Genomic DNA, 21,852 nt, shown 5'->3' with positions numbered 1-21,852 from the left:
GGCGTTTGAGTGTTTCAAGAAGAAACATGATGTGAGGGGCTGCATCCTCCGACTGAGGTGCCGGGTATATTTGTATATTTCAGAAACGAAGACTACTCCACGGATGGACTCTGGTCTATTATAATTGAACTAGCCTGTATCAGTGTCACTGTTCAGACTACTTACAATAACAGATTAGTCAACAGGAAACTCATTAATTCTGTCTTATAGTGTATTAGTATTTTCTTTCGAATACATCAAACCCTCCCTTGACTTTTCTAGAAAAAAAAGATTTCTTGACAGAAAGATTTTCCCTTTCTTTCATCATAATTCAAATACAATATTTTTCTTTCATCATAATTCAAATACAATATTTTTAATGAAAGAGGAAAATAATGTTTTTTTTTTAATAAGTCCACTGCAGATTTCTTAGCATTCTATTCTTTCCTTGTAAACCATTCCCTCTGCATATCACAAAATTCCAACATGAGATGATAGAGACTCTGCACCTATATCTAATATGTGTATTGCTCCTCAATTTATGTCTTACGGCGTTTTTTTTGCAACATTTGGTGCAAATGCTAGTTTAAGTTTTCTTGGTTTTCCTCGACTTAAAAGTTGTTTTATGCTTACCTTTTCACGTGACACGTGTAAACTTCTACTTGGTTACTCTATGTAAAACCTTATATTTTAAGTTTTCTTGGTTTTCGTTGACTTAAAAGTTTCTGCGGTATTTTGTTTTTATTTTCCCGCAATTTATAATACAGGCAAGTTTCAATTTTATAATGGCATTGATTTTAGGTCATTTTGTCTTTATCCAAAACGATACGATGTATTTTGGGAGTTTCGTTTCACATTCATACATATAATTTTTATTAAAGTATAGAGTAGGTAAGATAATTAATGTTTGGATTTTTTTATATAGTAGGCACGTAAGATAATTGATGTTTGGATTTTTTTTTATATAGCAGGCCGCAACTGAACCCTACAGTCTTCTAGATCGTGGAAACATGGGAGATATGGGAGGACAGGAAATGATGGAATTTTTCCGTGATCCAATTTAAAGGATTATTTTTAATATCAAGTCGAAGAGTATTCATTGAAAAAAATGTAGAAAAGTTGTAAAAGTGAAAAATAGTTTTAATTGACTAAGTTATATTATAAATTATAAATGAAATATAAATTTTTTAATTATTTAAATGTTAAAATTTACTAAATAATTAAATAGATACGTTGAAATTATAATAGTCATATTATTTTTAAGTAATTCTAATTTATTAAAAATATTATAATTTTGCCCATGGGGTTTTGGATTGATGGTGAATGGGTGCGCTGTTAATGCATTCTTTGTGATAGATCACCGGTTCAAATCCCCCGTGGGTACTTAAGTTAGTCTTAACTAGAAAAAAAAAAATATTATAATTTTAAATATAATCACAAAATCAATTTTTTTTAGAGAACTAATATAGAAGTTGTAACATTTATATTTATATGGTGTATGAGCAATATATCTTATATTCATATTTTGAGTATATTTAATTTTTTTTAATCACAAGAGTTATGTTCATTTGAGATCTCATTGAAAAAAGGAAATTTAATAGATTTTTAGGCCTAGGTTGAAAGATAATAATTCTATCAACAAATTATAAAAGCAATGAAGAGACCTTACTTGCAGTATAGACTTCTAGGAACATGAAAATCTAGCATGATTGTGTGCTTACTGTGTGATTTAGAGCTTCTCAACATGCATAAAATTACAAAACTAAATAAACTTTATCTCTCAAACCACACAATAATGCATGAAAGAGTGCGGTGTTAGAGCATATCCCTAAAGTTTAAGTTTGATGATAATAAAATCATGTACTTTCTCCATAGCTTTCTTAAGAATCTCATCGTGTTTCAAAAAAAATCCAAGGATTAATGCTACAAAGGATAAGTATCATTGATCTTCGGCTACACATGAGGTAGGAGGAAAGAACTCTATGGGGTATTCTCAAAATATTTGCAAAGTATCATCAACTCATGTTAGTGTTACTGGAAACAATAATAAAATAACAAAAGTTTTTTTTAGGGATCATTGTGCTTTTTACGTGCCATGTGTTCATGTTTTTGGTTAAGTCTTAAACGTTCAAATTAATGCATGTGGGCTTCACCGGGGGAGCAATATCATACACGTGCATTCATATTTGGGAATATATATTGAGGAAAAAATGACCTAATATATTGAACATATATTAGGTGGTAAATGGTTTTTATATTGGCAGGTATAAAAAATGGAGCTCAAAGTTAATGAAAATGTAACACCTTCCTCCCACATCTACCCAAGTAACTGGCCAACCGAGGTAAACATGTGGCAAGAGACTACTATGATTAGATTCAACCTTCTAGGTGACCTTAAGGAAGTGGAATCGACAAAAACACAACATACAGACCTTCCACATCAGCTACGGGACTCCCAGGAACCATCCCAACCACTTAGATAGCTAGCCCCTGGGTCCCATTGAGGTTTTAGACCACTTGACCCTCAGACGCTCCCATGATATGGACTTGAGAGCATCCAGGAGGCTCTGGAAGCTCTCATCCCAAGGCATGCCAACGTCCAGGGACTAGTTTTCCCAGTGTTGTGCCAGCGTCCCTAGGATTTAAGCCACTTTTTCAGGCCCAGATCCCAGGTCACTGCCTAGAGTTGAATGACACCTTCAGAACAGAGAGATAACAAGGAAACAATGATGCAAATGTAAATAATTGAACAAGCCCTTAACTGGACCCTTGCTAGCCATGACAGACGTTTTGTCAAACATATCACGAATATCTAATCTACTAGTGTAAATAACAGATTTAAGCATAGGGGTCTCATACTTATCTGAGAATCACTATGAAGCATTCTTCCCTTATATCATTTGTTGCATTATCATCTATTAGCTCGTAGATACATTTTTCATTCATTTACAAGTAAAAACATGATGAAAGCCATTCATAGCCACTACCATAAAACACATACATAACTAGCATAATAGGAACAGAAATACCAAGGAAATCACAACCATATGATCCACATATAAACCAGTATAATACTCATAGAAATACAAGGAGAAATGACCTCATATTGATGATGCAAAATCCAAACCTAGAATGGGACTACCACGTTCCACCCGACCATAGAATGGCTAGGCCAAATATTTCTTCAACCATTCACCACCATGCCATATTCCAAGCATGAATGTGGGACTCAAACCAAAAGAACCAACTAGGGAATACAGAGGTTAAACCACCTCACCCTCATCAATAGAAACTAGAATTTACCATAATCCATTCTGTATCACTAGGTCAACACAATGAACATGTAATAACATGATTTACCATGATCTCCACTTGATCACTAGGCCAAACAAGCATGGATGCCACCAGATTTCTCCACCTACACCGTGAGGAATTTTCCTGTCTCCTAGTCTCTCAAGGTTTACCACAATCCACACCAGATCACTAGGCCCTAAACCGAGACCCACTCTCCAAGCTTTACCGCATATCCCAACTCGGGATTACTAGGCCCAATAGAGAGCAAACCACCTCTTGGCTTTATCATATATCCTACCATTCACTGGCAAGGATTCCTAGGCCCACCGAGGCAATACAATCTTGGCTTTACCATAACCCACAGTTTGGCTTAGGGGTTACTAAGCCAGTGGCTTTACTGTGATCCACAGTTCAGTTTAGAGACCACTAGGCCATGTGCTCTATCATTATGAGATCCACCTCACTCAGATTCAAATCCATCCAATGATCCAACTATACCAAAACATGAGAACCCCATCACACCATGGTTATTCAGAAATGGCAAGGCTAGGCTGAAAACACTATCACACCTAGCAAAACCCATGCCATAACAGCAAAAGAACCACATGCAATACCATGCGTGCCAAATCTAGCAAGGAAAATACACATGAAAAATTAAATGCAAAGAATACTGCTATAGTTGCTTGATCCTACTCTTCCTTACTTGATCTCTGCTTCCTCTTGCCTTCTTTGCCTTTCTTGATCCAATGCCAAAATGTTTCAATAAAACTCTAAGTGTCCAAGAGAGATAGATAGAGAGAGAGAGAGAGAGAGAGAGAGAATGATGTGAGAGCTCCAAAACTGAACTGACAAAAGTTTACAAACTGATCCTTAGAAGCCTTTTTTATCAATTATGCCTCTATTTTCTTCATTTTTCATTATTTTCCTTCATTTTCCTCCTCACATGCAACCTATGACTTTTCACCTTCATTTTCTCCTAATTTCCATTATTTTCATAAGTAAATGTGCCAAAAATGTCATTTTTCCTTTCCAAAGCCTTAGCCACTGCCTTTACTAATTTCCTTTAGTCATACTAAACTGATGAACACCCACACTAGGATGTTTTTTCCCAACATTCAACTTGGAATAAGTGTCCCATCAATCATGGTTATTGTTTTTGCCTTTATTAACTTTTATTACGTGGAATTTTCACCAGGGTTGTTACAGAAAAAATATAAAGGGGTATGAAAAATATTAAAATGGATATCTACAACATCTAGTGAAAGTAGGGTGTTTTTTAAATCAGGAGGGTGTATTGGGTTCATATTAGTAGGGGGTTAAAAAATGTGACTTTTAGAGGTATTTTCCAATATGTAGTTAAATTAGGGATATTATTTAGTATGCCACGAATGCACGTGATATGTCATAGTTCATTGAGTGAAGCCTACGTGAGTTAATGCAAGTGACATACAATTGCTAGAAAAATGTATGTTGGGAATTAATAGTGATCACGTTACATTTGAAAGCTAGTGAGTTAGTGAGTTTTACTCTTCGAATACAAATAAAATATAAAATTAGTAGGGATTCCATGATAACTCTCATGAAGAAAGAACAATCCTCAAGGGTGAGAGTGTAGAAATTTGTAGGTTTATTTCACTTTTTATGTGCCATGTGTTAGGTGTTTAAAGAGGTGATGGACATGTTAAGTATAAATAAATTGAAAGAAATGACAAAAAATGGCTATTGTTCATCCAATTGTAGATTTGGGTTTATTGGAAGGCCAACCAGAGAATCAATCATTGATTTTTTGGTTGGGCCTTTTAATTCCTTAATCTAGATTCAAGTTGAGTTGTAGTATAAAAAGTTCAAATATAAAATATATTTAAAAAATATTGTGAAATCCAAATGTATAATAACAATTATATCCTCTATTATTTGTGAATGGAAGAAGGATTAAAGGGCTTCACGTTTTATTGGTACAAAGGTATGGCACTTCTTGTTGCAACAAATCAACTTAATGATATTTCCTTTCACCTACACCGAACTTGGTGTTGGGATACATGCACACTCAATACCTCCTCAAGATCCCACTTAGGATATTTGACCCCATTCCATACAATATTAGGGCCTCAAAAGATTAATTTTCCCTCACTACTAGACCTTCCCTACCATTTGGGACCATCTTCTATTTTTAAAATTTTTCTTTTTTTAGTAAGTCTAATTTAACAAGGAGTGACACCTAAGATAACATGTGGTAGCAACTAGGAACTTTTTGGGAAGTGACATGGTGATTTATTCTCCTTTATTATGCATTACCTTATCCATATGTTCCCTAATCACTATTTCACATTATGTCTCTTACCTTATCTGCTTACCTACCAACCTTATCCTTTGACTTTCAAACTTATTTTTGGAGGTTTCTTGTTATTTTGAGTTAGGAGTTGCATAAGGTAGTCCACACTAGTTTCATATAATGATTAAATATAAGAAAGGAAACATAAACAAGTTGGTCGAAATTCTTTCAAGGCCACCCACATCAAAGATCTCAACTTTGGGAACTATGATGCACATGGAGCCATTCACTCATGATGCATACATAGAGGCATATATAGAGGATGGGGACTTCAAGGAGGTGTTTCAATAGTTGCAAAGTTGGATTCATGTGCAATATGGTTATAGAATCATTGACTAACATCTCTAGGAAAGGTTAATCTATAGGTTGGATAAGTTACGTGTTCCTAAAGGTGAGTGATTACAGTTGATTAGAGAGGCTCACACCTCCAAGATTGGAGGGAATTTTGGTGTAGGTAAGATAATGGCCAACTTGTAGAGTTATGTGTATTGGCCCAAGATGCAAGAACATGTAGTTAGCATCATAATAGAATGCATTATTTGTTGTACCGACAAGTGTAGTAATAGGAAACAGGGTCCCTATCATCCATTAGTTGTACCCACTAATCCTTGGGAAAGCATTTCCATGGACATTGTGGGAGGTTTAACACAACCTGGAATGGAAACAATGTAAACTTTGAAACGGGAACTGATACTGTTACCCGTTTCGTAGAAATAGCAAAAAAGTGACCTGATTTTGAAAAGGGGTGATGCAGAACGAACATGTTTTTTTTAGAGCATAGTTTTTGGCACTTTAATTTTTTTATGTACATTACGTTTTAGAATGGTAGTGATTGTCATGTTGATTTAAAAAAGTGAGTATTCTGCATCACCCCTTTTTTTTAAAAGCCCTGTTTTTTGGCTTTAAATTTTCTAATGTATAAAATGTAAATAATTATTTTGTAAATTTGATCATTTTTGAAGTGGTCGTTTTCTTCACGTTTTCTTGTTTTTTATTTTAATTTTAACTTTTTTTTAATGAGGTTTTTATTGTTTTGCATTTTTAAATTAGGAGGTCGATATTTAGAATTTTCGATATTCTACATATTTATACATCCTTAATTAATTTTTCAATCCACATGAAATAATTGTTTCTAAAAAACAATATTTTTTTAACAATGAACATAAAAATAACCATTTTTAACATAAATATAGCTAAAAAACTATACGTTTTGATAATTTTTTGGTAGAATTGACATGTCAAAATCACAATTTTTACACGAAAATTTTAACTAAAAATGGTTAAATAATAGTTTTTTTTATGAATTTCATGTGAAAAAAATAATAATAATAACTTTTTTTTCAAAAAATAATGATTAACTTAAAAATTAATGTGAAAATCACATCTTAGAAATATTGAATGCATAACAACCTTAATTGAGTGTTTATTCTTTTCATAAAATGTCAAAGTCAAAACATTGCAAAGCTTTATTTCCAAGCATAACTTAAATTTAATCAACAATGTCACATAATCCAAACTCTTCGTCCTCTAGAGTTTCATCATTGTCTTCTTCCACAATATTTTCTGCTTCCTTTTGCTCACTTTCCTCTTCTAATGGATCTTTGATGTCTGCGAATCTCCCAATGTATGTCTTTCCAAACATTCCATGTAATGGTGGGCGGGGTTTCTTTACCTTTTTTGCCACACGTGATTCACTAAAGTCCCCTTTCTTCAACCCAATTTCTTGCATTGCATCTGGAAGAAATTGAAAAGCATTAATTCTTTGTTGAATGAAAGGCTGAAATGTTTAAAAATTTTCTTGAATAACTATTTCAAATACCATTTATGAAAAGATGGTAATGCAAGCACATAGAACCAATAAATAAGATTTCAAAGAAGCAAGAGAACGTTATTGCCTAGTGGACAAATATCTAGTCTCTCTACAAACAAGCTACACCAAAACCATAAAAAAAAAACTAAGCAAGTTATTAAACCTTCCTAATTTTAGTTTATTAAGCATAGGTCACTATGTGTTAAATATCATAGTCTAAAAATAAAATAAGTAACTTGCACCTCAAACTTACATTGAAAAGAAACATTAATACAAATGATCCAATTTCAATTGAGAACAATAGTTTATTATGAGGAAAACAAAAAGAAAAAACCCTTCTAATTCTAATTGAAACAAAGAGAAAATTTCAATATAAAAAACTCAACACCCATATCTAGATACATTATCACCACATCTCTTTGACTACAAATCAAGCACTGGAGAAAATTTTTAATATAAAAACCTAAGCATCCATATATAGATACATCAACACCCCATCTTTTTGAGTAAAAATCAAGCACTCCTCTTTGTACATTAAAAAGGAGGGATGAATCAATCTATCTTGGTTTATGAGGAGCAATGAAAGGAATTTTTTTTGTAATCTTCTAGTTTAGATCAACTAAATAAAAAGGTGTAATAACTAATCATTTAGTTTGGGTTGTTGTTTCTAAAAGAGTATGGCCCAAAGCTTAATTATGTCCAATGTCACTTCATAATCTAATGATATGTAAGAAAGATCTCTTCCACTTGAATTAATAAGACACTAGAAACCTCACGTACTCAAAACAAACCTATTGAAAACCAATTTGATTCAATAGACCTAATCAAAACAAACATACAAGAGAATGTAAAAATGAACATTTGAGTATACTCAAATCTTGAAATTTGTGATCCCGATTCATAATTCTTTATTTATTTCTATCTCATCATATGTTAATTATTTTAGCAAAAGAAAAAGACACCTACATTTCTATCTTATTCAGAGTTCATTATTTTGGAAAAGAGAAAGAAACCTATGTGTTCATCTAGAACATGGAGAAGAGGTAAACCGTGTTAGATTGTCTCTTTTTCTTTCACAATACACACCAATAACCACTCTTTTTAGCTTGCCAAGATTATTTAGCATCAAAAAATATCTGACAATGGAAGATTGGCAAATATTGTGTCATACACAATGATTGGAAAATATTGCGTCATACCCAATGAAAAACAGGATGGGAAGAAAACAAATAGATGTGGCAGATCCATGGGTGAAAAAGAAAAGTCATAAATACTAAACATATTGCAGATTTTTATAACTGCTTGCAAACCTGGCATAGATGCCTAATCTATGCATCATGAATAAGAGATTTGGATAGGTTATAATTCTAAGCTTAATAGAATTGTCAAAACTTGTGACTTTACAAACTCCTATGCATCATGAATAAGAGATTTGGATAGGTTATAATTCTAAGCTTAATAGAATTGTCAAAACTTGTGACTTTACAAACTCCTTTTTGTTTGGGCACAAGAAGGTCCTATAAAACCACAAGCACTTCTACCTTATTATTCATGATGATGCCAAAATCAATAAACATATTATAAACCTTATGTCACCTCCTCAACGCCCATGTCACTTTTATAAAATAAAATGTATTTATCATTCTACTCAACATTCATTTTTATCAAAATTCAATATTTTCACAAACATGAAATCACTTTAAAACATTTTATACCAATTTTATTAGTCACTCAGCGGGGAGAATTTTCCACATCGCTAATTTGATTTAACCGTGTAAAAAATCATTTTTATATAACTAAAATAACCTAGCAAATTCAGTAAAACCATTTGAAAAGCTTTGAATTTGTCAATACAAAATAAGATTAAATACATTATTAAGAAGGAATTTTATTGACATCTTAGCCAAATATTTATGGTGAAGATAATGTGATTGATTACACATTTGTGTCATATATACTGGTATTTTTTTAGATTTAAAACAAAGTGATATTAGGAGCATGATTTTCAAATTACAATTTCCCTCTCTCAGGTTACCATTCAAAATATGATGGATTCCATGATATCATAAGATGATTTCAGGGTGTTTCAATGAAATGAAGATTTTTCTTTTCAATTTTGGTAATTATATTTGTTTTTATTAAATTTTATTTAACTATAATGATATGTTATAGTTTTTTAATTTATTTTAGAAAATTGAATATGACTTAAAATTGCGATATTGTGTGGAAGTTTGACATTTTAATAAATTTAAATGGAGAACACCCCCTTCAAAGGGTTGGACTGTTGTTCCATGGGAATTTTTCGATGACTTAGTCTACCAAAACGATTACTAGAGATATGACTATAAACCCCCACATATACAAAAATACTTTAGCTAATAAAGCGGTGAGCACAACAAGGATCTTTTCATACCTGCACTCTTTAGTGATAAGAAAACATCGCAGATTTGTGAAAGCCCATTTCCTTGGGAATCTAAAACATTACATATGAGTTCAATACCATGTGTTTCAAAATTCGGCATTGTTTTTATAAAGTTAACAAAATAATTAAAATAGCAGATGGGGCAATTCGTAGCAGATGGGGGCGATTCTGAGAATCGCCGGGTGGTGGGTCGATTCTGAGAATCGACCCGCCACCACCCCGCCACCACCACCACCCCGCCACCAGTGGTGGTGGCAGGTCGATTCTGAGAATCGACCCACCACCCGGCGATTCTCAGAATTTCAAAACCCAAAGCTTTTCAAATGGTTTTACTGAATTTGCTAGGTTATTTTAGTTATATAAAAATGGTTTTTTACAAGGTCAAATCAAATCAGTGGTGTGGACAGTTCTTCCAGCTGAGTGACTAATAAAATCGTTTTTCATTATCAGGAGAACAACATATTCATAAACCACCCCCAGGTCACGCAAGTGTCTGCATGCCCTAGCCAGTGTAACCTGGAAATGCGTCCCCAAAGCTGAGTAACAGGACTGCCGAGAGTATAAATTTGTCAATGCAACGAATTATGCTGGCACGCAGTTATTCGACAAGCAATAGAGTTGGAGTACCAACTGGTTTTCAAATCAATTTCAAGGCTTCTGAGGGGGAACACTCTGGGTCCCTCAATTTTCAGAATTGAAGTTATGGATGCATACCAGAGCTGCAGCCCTTATTAATTGAAGTTTCATTTCAAGCAATTAAAGTTCATCTCAGGAAGGCTGCATGAAAGAGAGAAAGCAATTATGTCTGAGATGGAAACCCATTCTTCATCTGTGAAGAAATTCACAATGGATGCCAGGCATTCTTGCAAAATGCCAGAAAGACAAAGAAGTTTACGATCTAAAAAGAACCGTGTTACCATGACTGCCAAATTCTCTGCTTCAGAGGCTGTTAAAATAGACCTCGACTTCCTTGCTCGGCAGCAAGCAGCCACAAATTTGACCCAAGACCGAATATTCTCTGGCGGCCCATCGTAGGAAAAATCATCTTTATCTTGTGAGAGCATCCGCTCATCTCCCATACAATCTTCCAAATATCCGTATATTTGAACAGTTTCTTTAATTTGATCATAGGTAGGAACCCAATCAAGAGTACAAAAGCTTGATGAACCCTCAGTTCCTGAAAGAATGATGCTGCATAAGAAATCACAAGCAGACATCTCCACATTTTCATTTGACGTGTGTGCCATTAAATTGAAGGCCCAACATACAGTAAAATCATCACAGTGACTACGAGATAAAATCAAGTTGAGAAGCCAACCACTTCTTAAAAGCTCTACCATGAAAGACTCTCCATTTTCAGCACTCAAGCCTGTCATTAATCTGAGCTCGCTGTTTTTTGAAAGTTTTTGCAATAGGGGACACACATCAACTGTTGGAACAACCAGTTTTGGAGAGGATTTCTGAGAACCAAATATTCTTTCACCCCATGATGCAACCTCAACTGTTGCAGCAATATTATGCACCTGCCTTTCACACTCACTAACAAACTCAGACAATTTCTCCTCTTTCTTCTTTCCTCGTTTATCATCATCCTCATCTGAGCTATCAGATGAGTAAATCCTTGCTTTTTTCGACTCTCTTTCAACAATTTTAATCTTCTCTTGATAATGGTCATGAAGAAGCTCATCCAAACCAATGAGAATTGCACTTTTTTTTCGGTCCGGAGCCTTGTGCAGAGCCTTGGGGGCGTCAAGTCCTCCATTTCAAAGTCCAAAAAATCGGTGTCCTCCATCTACTCTGGAGCGAAATTATTAATTGAAGTTTCATTAATATAATTAACTCATTATTATTATATTCGATGAAAATCATGTACATACAATATAATTGTGAAATATAACCATGGGCTATATATAGCTTCTATTCAGCTTCTGTACATACAATATAATTATATATAGCTTCTATTCAGCTTCTGTACATACAATATAATTCTGAATAATTGTGAAATATGAGCCATTTATAGCTTTTGTACATACAATATAATTCTGCTCCTATGGTTTCAATTCAGCTTCCGTACATACAATATAATTGTGAAATATAACCATGGGCTATATATAGATTCTATTCAGCTTCTGTGCATACAATATAATTATATATAGCTTCTATTCAGCTTCTGTACATACAATATAATTATATATAGCTTCTATTCAGCTTCTGTACATACAATATAATTCTGAATAATTGTGAAATATGAGCCATTTATAGCTTCTCTACATACTATTATTTATCACAATGAAAATATGTTATCTACAATTATTTTTATCAATGGTGGTAACCTACATGCTTTTACTTTTATGGCATGTTTCTGATTTTCAAACTAAAATATTAAACTCATGACAAAGTCAAAACAATTTTAAAAAACATCCTCCAACTAAATTATCACAAAAATTATTTACCATCTTCCAAATTTTAAATATTTATATTTAATAGATAAATTATCCCATAAATAATAATTTACCAATCACCTATAACCTTAGTCTCTATCAAATAAATAATATAAAACCTATCACTTCTGAATTGACATGAGGTTCGCTTTCAATCTTCTGATATTTTCAGAGGAAAAGATATTTCCCATAATCCTGTGGGTACTTAGTAGCAAGTGCCTTCACTTTATGAATCCCATATTTTTCATACTGCGAAAGATCTGTGAGAAAGGGTCACTGAGATGGATATTTTGTAGTGTGTGTCTTTAAAATTGAGGCAGAAATGGTATCATATCTATAATATTGGGGAAATGCCATGGAATTTTTAAGCATAAAGTTGAGGCAGAAATGGTATCACAGTAATAATATTCAGGAAATGACATGGCAGTATGTGACCGGCCATTTGATTGTTTGTGGATATAATTGTTTGTATGTTGTTTTCATGTTAACACTGACAATGACGATCAATGAGAAAAGAGATGAGGTGTGATACATCTTACAGTGTGTCCATTCAGCAAGATAAGACTCCCACAGATCTTGTACATATTCTTCTCACAATTCACCACTTGTTATAGGTACTTCTGCCAAGTTTTTCTTTACGGAAACTGCGAATGAATATTAAGTGGAAGTCAATTTAAAAAACTAAGTAATATATCTTTTACATTGAATTAATGGATAATCCTGTCGTCAATTTAAAAAACTAAGTAAAATATCTTTTACTACCGATTTTCCTCACTCTCATAAATATTTGATTTAGGATCAAACATAATATGATATAACTATATAACTGAATAATAAGAAAATAATCAAATTAATGACTAAATGATAGATATAAGATCAAATTAATGACTAAATGTTGGATATAAGATAGTTGGTAATAGGGTGTGTTGTGAAGTCAATGTCAGATATAAGATAGTTGGTAATAGGGTGTGTTGTGAAGTCATTAGGGTTATCATTGACTCCTTAAATATGACTCAAGGATTTCTAAAAGTATTCTTCCAATATTAATGAGTTTCTATGTCTACAATGTAATCACCACAATAAAATAATAAGCATTTACTACCAACTAGATGTTCATAGCCCCATAAAAGGTTTTTATATCCCTCGTTACTTTCCCCATTGGGGTGCTTTTCATTTATTTTATTTCTCCCTTTTCTTTTATTTAGATATGAGGATGGGTAACATCTAATTGATAATAGTGGGGGAAGCAATGCACTCAATAACCATATTAATAGGGGTGTCTCCTTATATTGGGTGTAAATTCTTGACCTAATTGACTTTTTAGAATTGTTGCCAAGGGAGATGTTTTTACGCTGTTGTTAAGATATTCGTAGTGAATTTGATAAATGTAATCGTTTCTCAATGGTAATTTATGTTAACGGAGGTCCAAACTTAGTTTGCTCATTTTGGTTGTGTTTCCCATTGTGGTATTAGCGTCCATGTGCTCCTCATGAGTCACCTACAACAAAATAAGACAAACACAAAATACCATGTAACTATATTTAAAACGCCATCAAAGTTATTATTGTGGTTCATAAGATGACAGTGACAGTGACCTTCCTTTAAAGGTTTGGAAATAAATTAAAATAGATTATTATTATGGCCTTAGATACTCTAATCAAAGTAAATCGAGTGGTCGTAGGTATCTCATCGTATTCTCCCTACATGTGGGGCATGATTTCACTGATGATACATTATTAGGATTGTGATTGATACTAGAGTTATCTTTTGGGAACTTGCTTGTTTTTTCCAATTATTTCATTCTTGAGAGAAAATCCTCTGGCATCTAGGTTTGGGATTTATTGATAGCAAATGAAGTTATCCTACCTTCATTTCTCAGGAACACATTTAGGAGGGAGTAATAAGGTTCTTGAGGTGTAACTGAGTTGCTTTAGCACAAATGAAACTTGCTTCTAGGATTCCTTGTGAACTTTTTGTGAACATGTTTTATGGAGAGGGTGATCAGTTTAGCGAGGGTCATTAGAGGAGATTCACTGTAATCTGACTCCAGTTCCTCTTTTTAGCGAAATCCTAGCCTCCTATGAATTTGTCATGCTCAAAATTAAAATAAGGATAATCAGAAAAATGTGCTTGATGTGATATGGTAAATTTGTCCATCTATGTTTAGGTGTAATAACCATGGCATGTAATGGTTGAAAACATGTTGAATTTATACTTAGGAAAGAAAAATGATATTCTACCAAAAACATTAATGTGTTTTTTTCCTCATAAACAACTTTGTTTGGCACATAAAAATTTGGTTTTACTAGCATTTTTTAAAAAGTTTGAAAATTGACCCTAAAAAAAAAAATCATCGTTCTAGTATCATCACTTTTTCGTTTTGAAGCTATATTTTGCACGAAAATTTCATATAAATTTCGTAGTCACTGCCATTTTTAAAACATGTTCAAAATTGACCCCTTAAAAATAAAATCATCGTTCCAGTATACACACTTTTCATTTTTAGCACTGTTTTTGATGTTTTTTCAGGATTTTTTGGCCAGAGTTCTCGTTTTGAGTTTACAGTTCCCGTTTCAAAGTTTACATTGTTTGGACATGAATACATGTTCGTGATAGTTGATAGGTTCAATAATATGTGTGTTCTGATGCCCTATAAAAAGACCACTAGTGGGCTAGAAGTAGAAAACTTGCTCTTTGGACAAATCTGGGTGCACTTTGGGATACTAAGGAGCATCATTTTAGAAAATGACACCAAATTTCTTAGCACATTTTGGATTACATTGTGGGAGAAGATTGACACAAAGTTAAAAATGTCTACAAATTCCATGCATAGACAGATGGGCAAACATAAGTAGTTAACAAGACTTTGGTGCAAAGTTTGAGGGGTTACTATCAAAAGTATTTGAATAATTGGGATGAAAATATGGTATATATACAACACTCTTATAACAGAGTAGTCCACACATCTATAGGTAAGTCCCCATCTGAAACTTGCTTTGGATATTTTCCACCTTCACCTTTGGACATGGCATATGAGCACCAAGGAGAAGTGAGAGAGGATCTTACAAGGGACGCCTCGATGGTTGATTTTTTCTTTTTGAGAAGATTCGACAAATCCATATATAGGTAAAGGAGACACTATAGAAGTCATAGGAAAAATATAAGGCTACGCATGATTAGCACATAGAAAATTAAGTGTTCAAGGTGGGATACAAAGTATGGTTACAATTGAACAAGGAGAGGTTACACGGTCCTGGTAAGAAAATTGAGGCTTTGTTGTATGATCCCTTTGAGATACTAAAAAAGGTGATAAATAACACCTATAGACTTAGTATACCCCCATACACGTGCATTTACTCAGTGGTGAAAGTGGAGAATCTAAAACCCTATGAGCCTTCCATGCCAGATCAGAAAGAGGAATAGGTCATACCTTTTCTAGAGGATTTAGCACCAACTTCTTAATTAGAGTTGATAGAGGATACAATTTTACAAAAAATGTCTAGAAATAATATACATGAGCAACATGAACTTTGAAATATTGGGTTGAAATGACAGCTTCCAAGAAAATCTAAATGGTACACACAAGAGTTCAAGGTGTAGAAAAATTTTCCTGACCTCATTCAGTAAAATATTTTTGAGACCAAAAGCCTTCTGAAATTTCAAGGTGTGATATGGATTGGATCATTTTATTATTTTTCATCCATATCGATTCTTTTAGAGTGGAAAAAGTGGAGGAATCAACTCACAAGACCAATTTTACCCGTGGTCCCAATTTGAAAAAATTTGGGTTAAAAACTTCAGGATCCATTTTGAGGCCCTATATTAACACCTTTTTTTTCTTAAAATTATTTTCAACCTACTTTTCATAATATAAACATTGACACATTTCCAATAGTAAAATAATTTTCCCAATCAGAGCTCTTATAAGAAAGTTGTGCCTCCTGAAAGTTGACCTATTGAAATTGATGACCATAATTCGAGAGGATGCCACGTCAAACCCCATTACTCATGGAAAAGGGACTAGCCACATGATCATGATGAAGAATGATCTAGAGGAGTCCATATTGTATCTCTAGTTATGAGTTGAAGGACTCAAACCTAACCACTAGTATACATTATTAGATTATGTTATAACTAGGCCACTAGGAAGAAAAGGGGTTCCATTCTTTTTGAGTGCAATTGTTCCATAGACGAACAAAGTAGTTGAGACAGATAGGAGGAGAGACCATAAAGAGGATTTATGCATTGTCGTAGCCCACAGGCCACAGAGCTTACTTCTTCATACTTGAATACATTTCATATTTAGAGAAAGAGAACATATTGGCCTCACCTTCTAATTGGGTTTTCCCCCAAAAGGGTTTCCCAAGTCATATCTTTTGTCAATTGTGGTTTGTGAGTTTTTATTTCGTTGTTTTCTATTTTCTACATAATAATGATTTGCATGCATACAAAATAAGTGTCAATTTACAGATCCACAAATATAGAGATAAATAAACCCTCATAGTGTAAATTTCAAATTTCTAGGTACAACATTATTAGATCTATTGTGAGGAACTACCTAGTGAAATATCCATGATAATTTATAAATCAAATTTGTGGTAGGCAAAACTTTTGGGGCTTTATTTTCTAGGTTAGGGTTTTTAGAACTAAAGGGTTCTTTCTTTATGTTAAAAGGCCATTATTTTGGCATTTTGTAATAACCTTTGTGAATGTGTGTAATCACCATCTCTCTCTCTTCAAGGATAGCTACCACCATTCTAGCCAATTTGTGTTCTACATTATTTTTTTATTTCATTGAATAATAGAAGTTGGGTTTTTCACCATAATACTACTTTTTTTGTTGTATATCTTTGTGTGTGTGTGTTTCATTTCCATTCCTACCTTTTATTTCATTCCTTGTACAACTTAGAAAATTCACCAATCAAACATTGGAGGTGAATACACTGATAGGTTATTTAAAATCCCTTCTTTTGACATTTTTATGATATTTGTTGTTTTTGATAGCTTATAAGTGATTTAAAATATTTACATTCTTTTGAATGGTGTCTTTTGAATTACCCTTCTAAAACAAGTTTGAACTCCTTGGAAGAACTACAAAGGGTTCAATTTTGATCATTAAAATTGATTCTTCTTATAATGAAAAAGAAAAATTTGACTTTCTAATTTATAAGTTGAGTTAGATTTCTTGTATATTTTTAAAAATTTAATATATATATATATATTTAAAATACTAATAAAAAATTTTAAATAATATTTTTATAAGTTTTTCATTTTTAACATATTACAAATTCTTGAGATGGTGTGTCAGGAACAAGAAAAGGTGGGGCATGTTTTGTCGCCATCTCACCATACCACATGCCCAAGGGACATCGCAGCACATCCCCATAATGGCATGGTGTATGAAAATTGCAAATGACGCAAGGGAAATCCCCACTCCACCATCTAACGCCCAGTACAAGCTACAATTCACATGTGGTCGTAAATTCTCGATGGTCTCCAATGCATGTCAATGGATCCTCTTAGCCTCTGTGTAGACTTAGCCTCCCTACGTGACTAGTTCATTTTGGCACCTCATTACGCAAGTTTTAGCTGATGGTCTAGTGGAAGTCACTCACATAAAATTGTAGTTCAATCCTTCACATAATTACCTCTGGTCCAACAATGTTAAGTACATGGATGTTCTATAGACTCGGAGAATGGGGCAGAATTTATGACCCTCTACTTGTGGAAAAGGAATTATATTTGTCCCTTCATAAATTGATTAACTATTTAAATAGATGCATGAGGAAGACTTCCTATTTTAGGTCTTTGTCTATTCAGGCTCAAACTTCAGGGTTTTAGGCTAGAAAAGCCTACATGAGATGGCATTTTCCTTTGGGACACTGGACTTTTCCATTTCAAGCTATTGGCAGGGATTGATTTTTGTAATCAGGAGAAGCCTTGGGGAAGGGTTTCCAAGTGGTTTTTTCTACCAACTACCTCTATTTGTCAGAGCTAGCTCTCCTCATATAAATTGTTCTAGTTCCTAACTACTTAGATTTGACTATGTTGTCTTGTTGGGTAGCGGATCCCCCACGTAACGGTTTTGGAGCTTAAAGCCCAAAATTTTGGGTATTGATGTGGTAAAAGTTTCGAGAAGTGTGCAAAGCGCGAATTGTAATGGGTCAAGTCAAAGGGTTGTCCCCCCCAAAATAATGTAAGATAATAGAAAGCGAGTCAGCCTGCCCCTGGTCTGCGGACTAGGTAGAAGGCATTTTTTTGGTTCTGATCTAAGTATTATGGGTTTATGAAGGCAATAATTGATCTGAGTCTGTAAGTCCGAGTCAGGGTTGATAGTGGTTAGAGAAGGCTCTGTAGCTGTGTGCGCAGAGGCCTGGTAGAGTCCGCAGCTGTGTGCGCGGACCCCTGCAACTGAGTGTGCAGGGCGGAATTGGATTGTACTGAAACAGAAGATTAATAAAGATAAGCGTTTTTGAATTATTGTGCATCTGGTCGCAGATCTGTATGTTTATTATTATGTTATGGTTTTATGCATATCTTTAAGATTTATGGTTGCACGTGCTGGTTATAACTATTGAATGCTTGAATAAGACTCTAAGAATCAGATCAGATCTATAATAACCGCAGTAATAATAAGGGACCTAGGAAGTACCTCATCACCGAGCTACACGAGGGCCAGACAACGGTGTAGAGTAACGCGAGTGCGCAGATCGGTTCGTGACCCCTCCAGAACCCATCAAGACATCCCTAGGTGTGGAAATCTGGTTCTAGCACCCTCCCATACTACCTCGAGTGAGAATTCAGTCCGTGCTCCGCGAATTGCTGCCGAAAGGGCCAGTGGTGTGGGATTTGTTTGGCTAAAGCACTTTTGAACCTGGGTCAGGCCCCAATAAACCAACATGTCTCTTCTATTAGCCTTAAATTTACTCTTCACTATTATCTTGTGTTTGTTGGCTACTTAGGTGCTGACATGATCTAGGTGGCCATTTTCTCATTCCCCTTTGGTCTGAAGGGGATTGTATTTCTTTGCATAGTTATTCGAGCTTCCCCCATTATGTAGGTCCCCTCATAAGTCTACTACCACACGAAATCCTCTCTTCTCTTCTCATTTCTATCCCATCCCTGGGAGCTTTATCGTTCCTCCCTGGAAAGATTCTACTCTTTGAGCTGTAGACATGCCTCATCAACATGCCCTTGTTTGGCGTGGGGCTGCCTATTATCAAAACATGGAGAACACAAGTATATTGGGGTGTAGGTTCAAGTAGAGATTTCATCTACACAGTTTTGGGAACTCATTCCCCTAGCAATCTGGGAAAAAATTTCTCAAGCAGGATGGGAGATTGCTAATTATATATGCATTCTCTCAGATACAAAGGTTCTTGTAGATGTTGTGGAGTGGGTTCATAATGTTGGGCACATGTGTGGTCAATACAACCAATATATATAAATGATGGACATCTATGGAACATGAAGTTTCAACTTGGCAAAGTACTATAGACATACATGAAAGACAAGAGAATATTCTCCTCTCCTTGTATCGAATGTAGCGTCAAATGACATCATTGGATCGTTAGTTGTGGTGCATTGAAAATCATATAGGTATTCCTCCAGACTCTGTCTTCTCCCCAAGCATCAACAAAGAACCTATACTTGTCGAAGTCACTGATTCAGATAATTCTTCTTGGCTAGTATGTTTATTCTATGGTTTTAGTTTTATGTCTTAGTTTTTACTCACTCTCTTGAAGGCTTGGTTTTTAGTTTATGTATTTTGAATCTTGCCTCTCTTGGCAATATTTTATCCTTTGTCTCTTTTAAAAGATGGAATTTCTAGATTTGGTAGAGTTTTCCATGCGAGTGACGATTCCAAACTTCTTTGACTTAACATGAACTACCAAATTTGAAGGCCATACAAAACATTTATTTAATAAAAAAACATTTTAAAAATTAGATGAAAAATCTAAATACAAAAATCCAAATACATCCCATTGAAAAAATTGTGATTTCTAACATCATCAAAATCATATTAAAGTAACCATATAAATTAAATGGCTAAATAATACTTATAAACTTATATCATTAAAATATTATTTTATAACAACTATATTTTTTTAATGATTAGTTCTTCCTACTTTAATTTTATTTTTTAATCCTTTATTTTTTTAATTCAATATTGTTTAATATTATTTTTAAAAGAGTAGTTTTTAAGTGCCACTTTTTTAAAGTTTTCTTGTTTATTTTCCAATCTAATTTGTCTAAAATCCGATAGGATTCATTAAAATCACGAGTTTGACAGGTGACACAATTGAAGTGCCCTAAGGGTTTTTGAAGCGTTGAATCCATATATGTAGTCAAAAGCTCGATTTAAACAACACAAATCAAAATTTAGCCACAAACTTTTTCTCAAAATTTTAAGCAAAAATCCACTTAAAACTCCGAAAAAACACACTTAAATACTACTCCATTTTAAATTCTAAAACCCCTATTCCAAAATAAAATTAGAATTTCCATATCATTCCAATCTCAATATTATTCCAACTACTTTTTTAATCATTCCAATATTATAACAACTAATTTTTTTAATCATACTAGCTCATAGTTATGCATTGGAAAACGATTTTATAGCTCTGGTTTCAATAGTGAACACATCGAAATAGTGCACGTGTATCGTAATACTAGAATTTGGGGCCAATTTTATATCGTATTAACATATACATACCGCTGGTTGAACGCTGTGAATACTTTGACGAAGTTTGCTTTGGAATCAGTGATGGTTCTTACTCACACATGTTGACTAATACACCACCTCCTTTTTGACAACATCACCAGATTTGCTGGTGTAGTTTCTCTTTCTGTATTCCAATTGCAGAAAGGCAAGAAGAGGAGAGGGGATGGCAGGGAATTCAACAACTCCTAGTATGTCGGCTCATTCAATTTACAGAACATGACTTCAATTATCAGAAACTCCTGTTAATATATATGTATTTGATTGCGTAGTGGTTAGTGGAAGGTATAGCATGGAGTAAAGCCGAGAGAAGCATTTTCTGTGGGGCTGAATGGTTTAGGATAAATAACTGAAAATGATATAGATATGGCTCTGGTAGTTGTAGATTGATAAAAATGTTTCACTCTCCACCGATTAATTAATAATGATTAAATAATAGATAATTGAATAAATTAATTAATAATGTATATTGATTGTTGGGATTATGTTTTGATGAGGAACCGTTTGAAACATGTTCACTTAAAAATTTCTATGTAATTTAGTCTCGAAAATATTCAATATTAATCATGAATCAACAACCCTGCAACCCTGCATTGTGAGAATAATTATTATTAATATTTTAAAAAATGTATAATTTAATTAACTCTTATGTTTATTATAGATTTATGCCTATCTACATTTAGTCACAATTTAATTTATACAATCGCTAGTTTCAAAAGTAATTATGTATTTTTTTATTTTTCACTTTATTTTTTCTAAATATTATAAAAGTAAATTAAAATAAAATGGGTATAGAATATTTGACTTTGAAATGAATTATGGTTTTTTTTGGGCATGTGGTATTGATTAGTG

At 33.7% G+C, this 21,852-nt stretch overlaps 1 pseudogene; it reads right to left on the bottom strand.

The window, feature by feature from the left end:
• Nucleotides 1-10,580: 10,580 nt before the first annotated feature.
• Nucleotides 10,581-11,629, bottom strand: LOC149189343 (uncharacterized; annotated as a pseudogene).
• Nucleotides 11,630-21,852: the final 10,223 nt, after the last annotated feature.

This window comes from Pinus tabuliformis, chromosome 3_1 (genome assembly GCF_031772625.1).
Source record: "Pinus tabuliformis cultivar Carrire ecotype Pingquan chromosome 3_1, CPIR1, whole genome shotgun sequence".
Lineage (NCBI taxonomy): Eukaryota > Viridiplantae > Streptophyta > Pinopsida > Pinales > Pinaceae > Pinus > Pinus tabuliformis.
The sequence above is the reverse complement of the archived record's forward strand: the minus strand, read 5'-3'. Positions and strand labels throughout refer to the sequence as shown.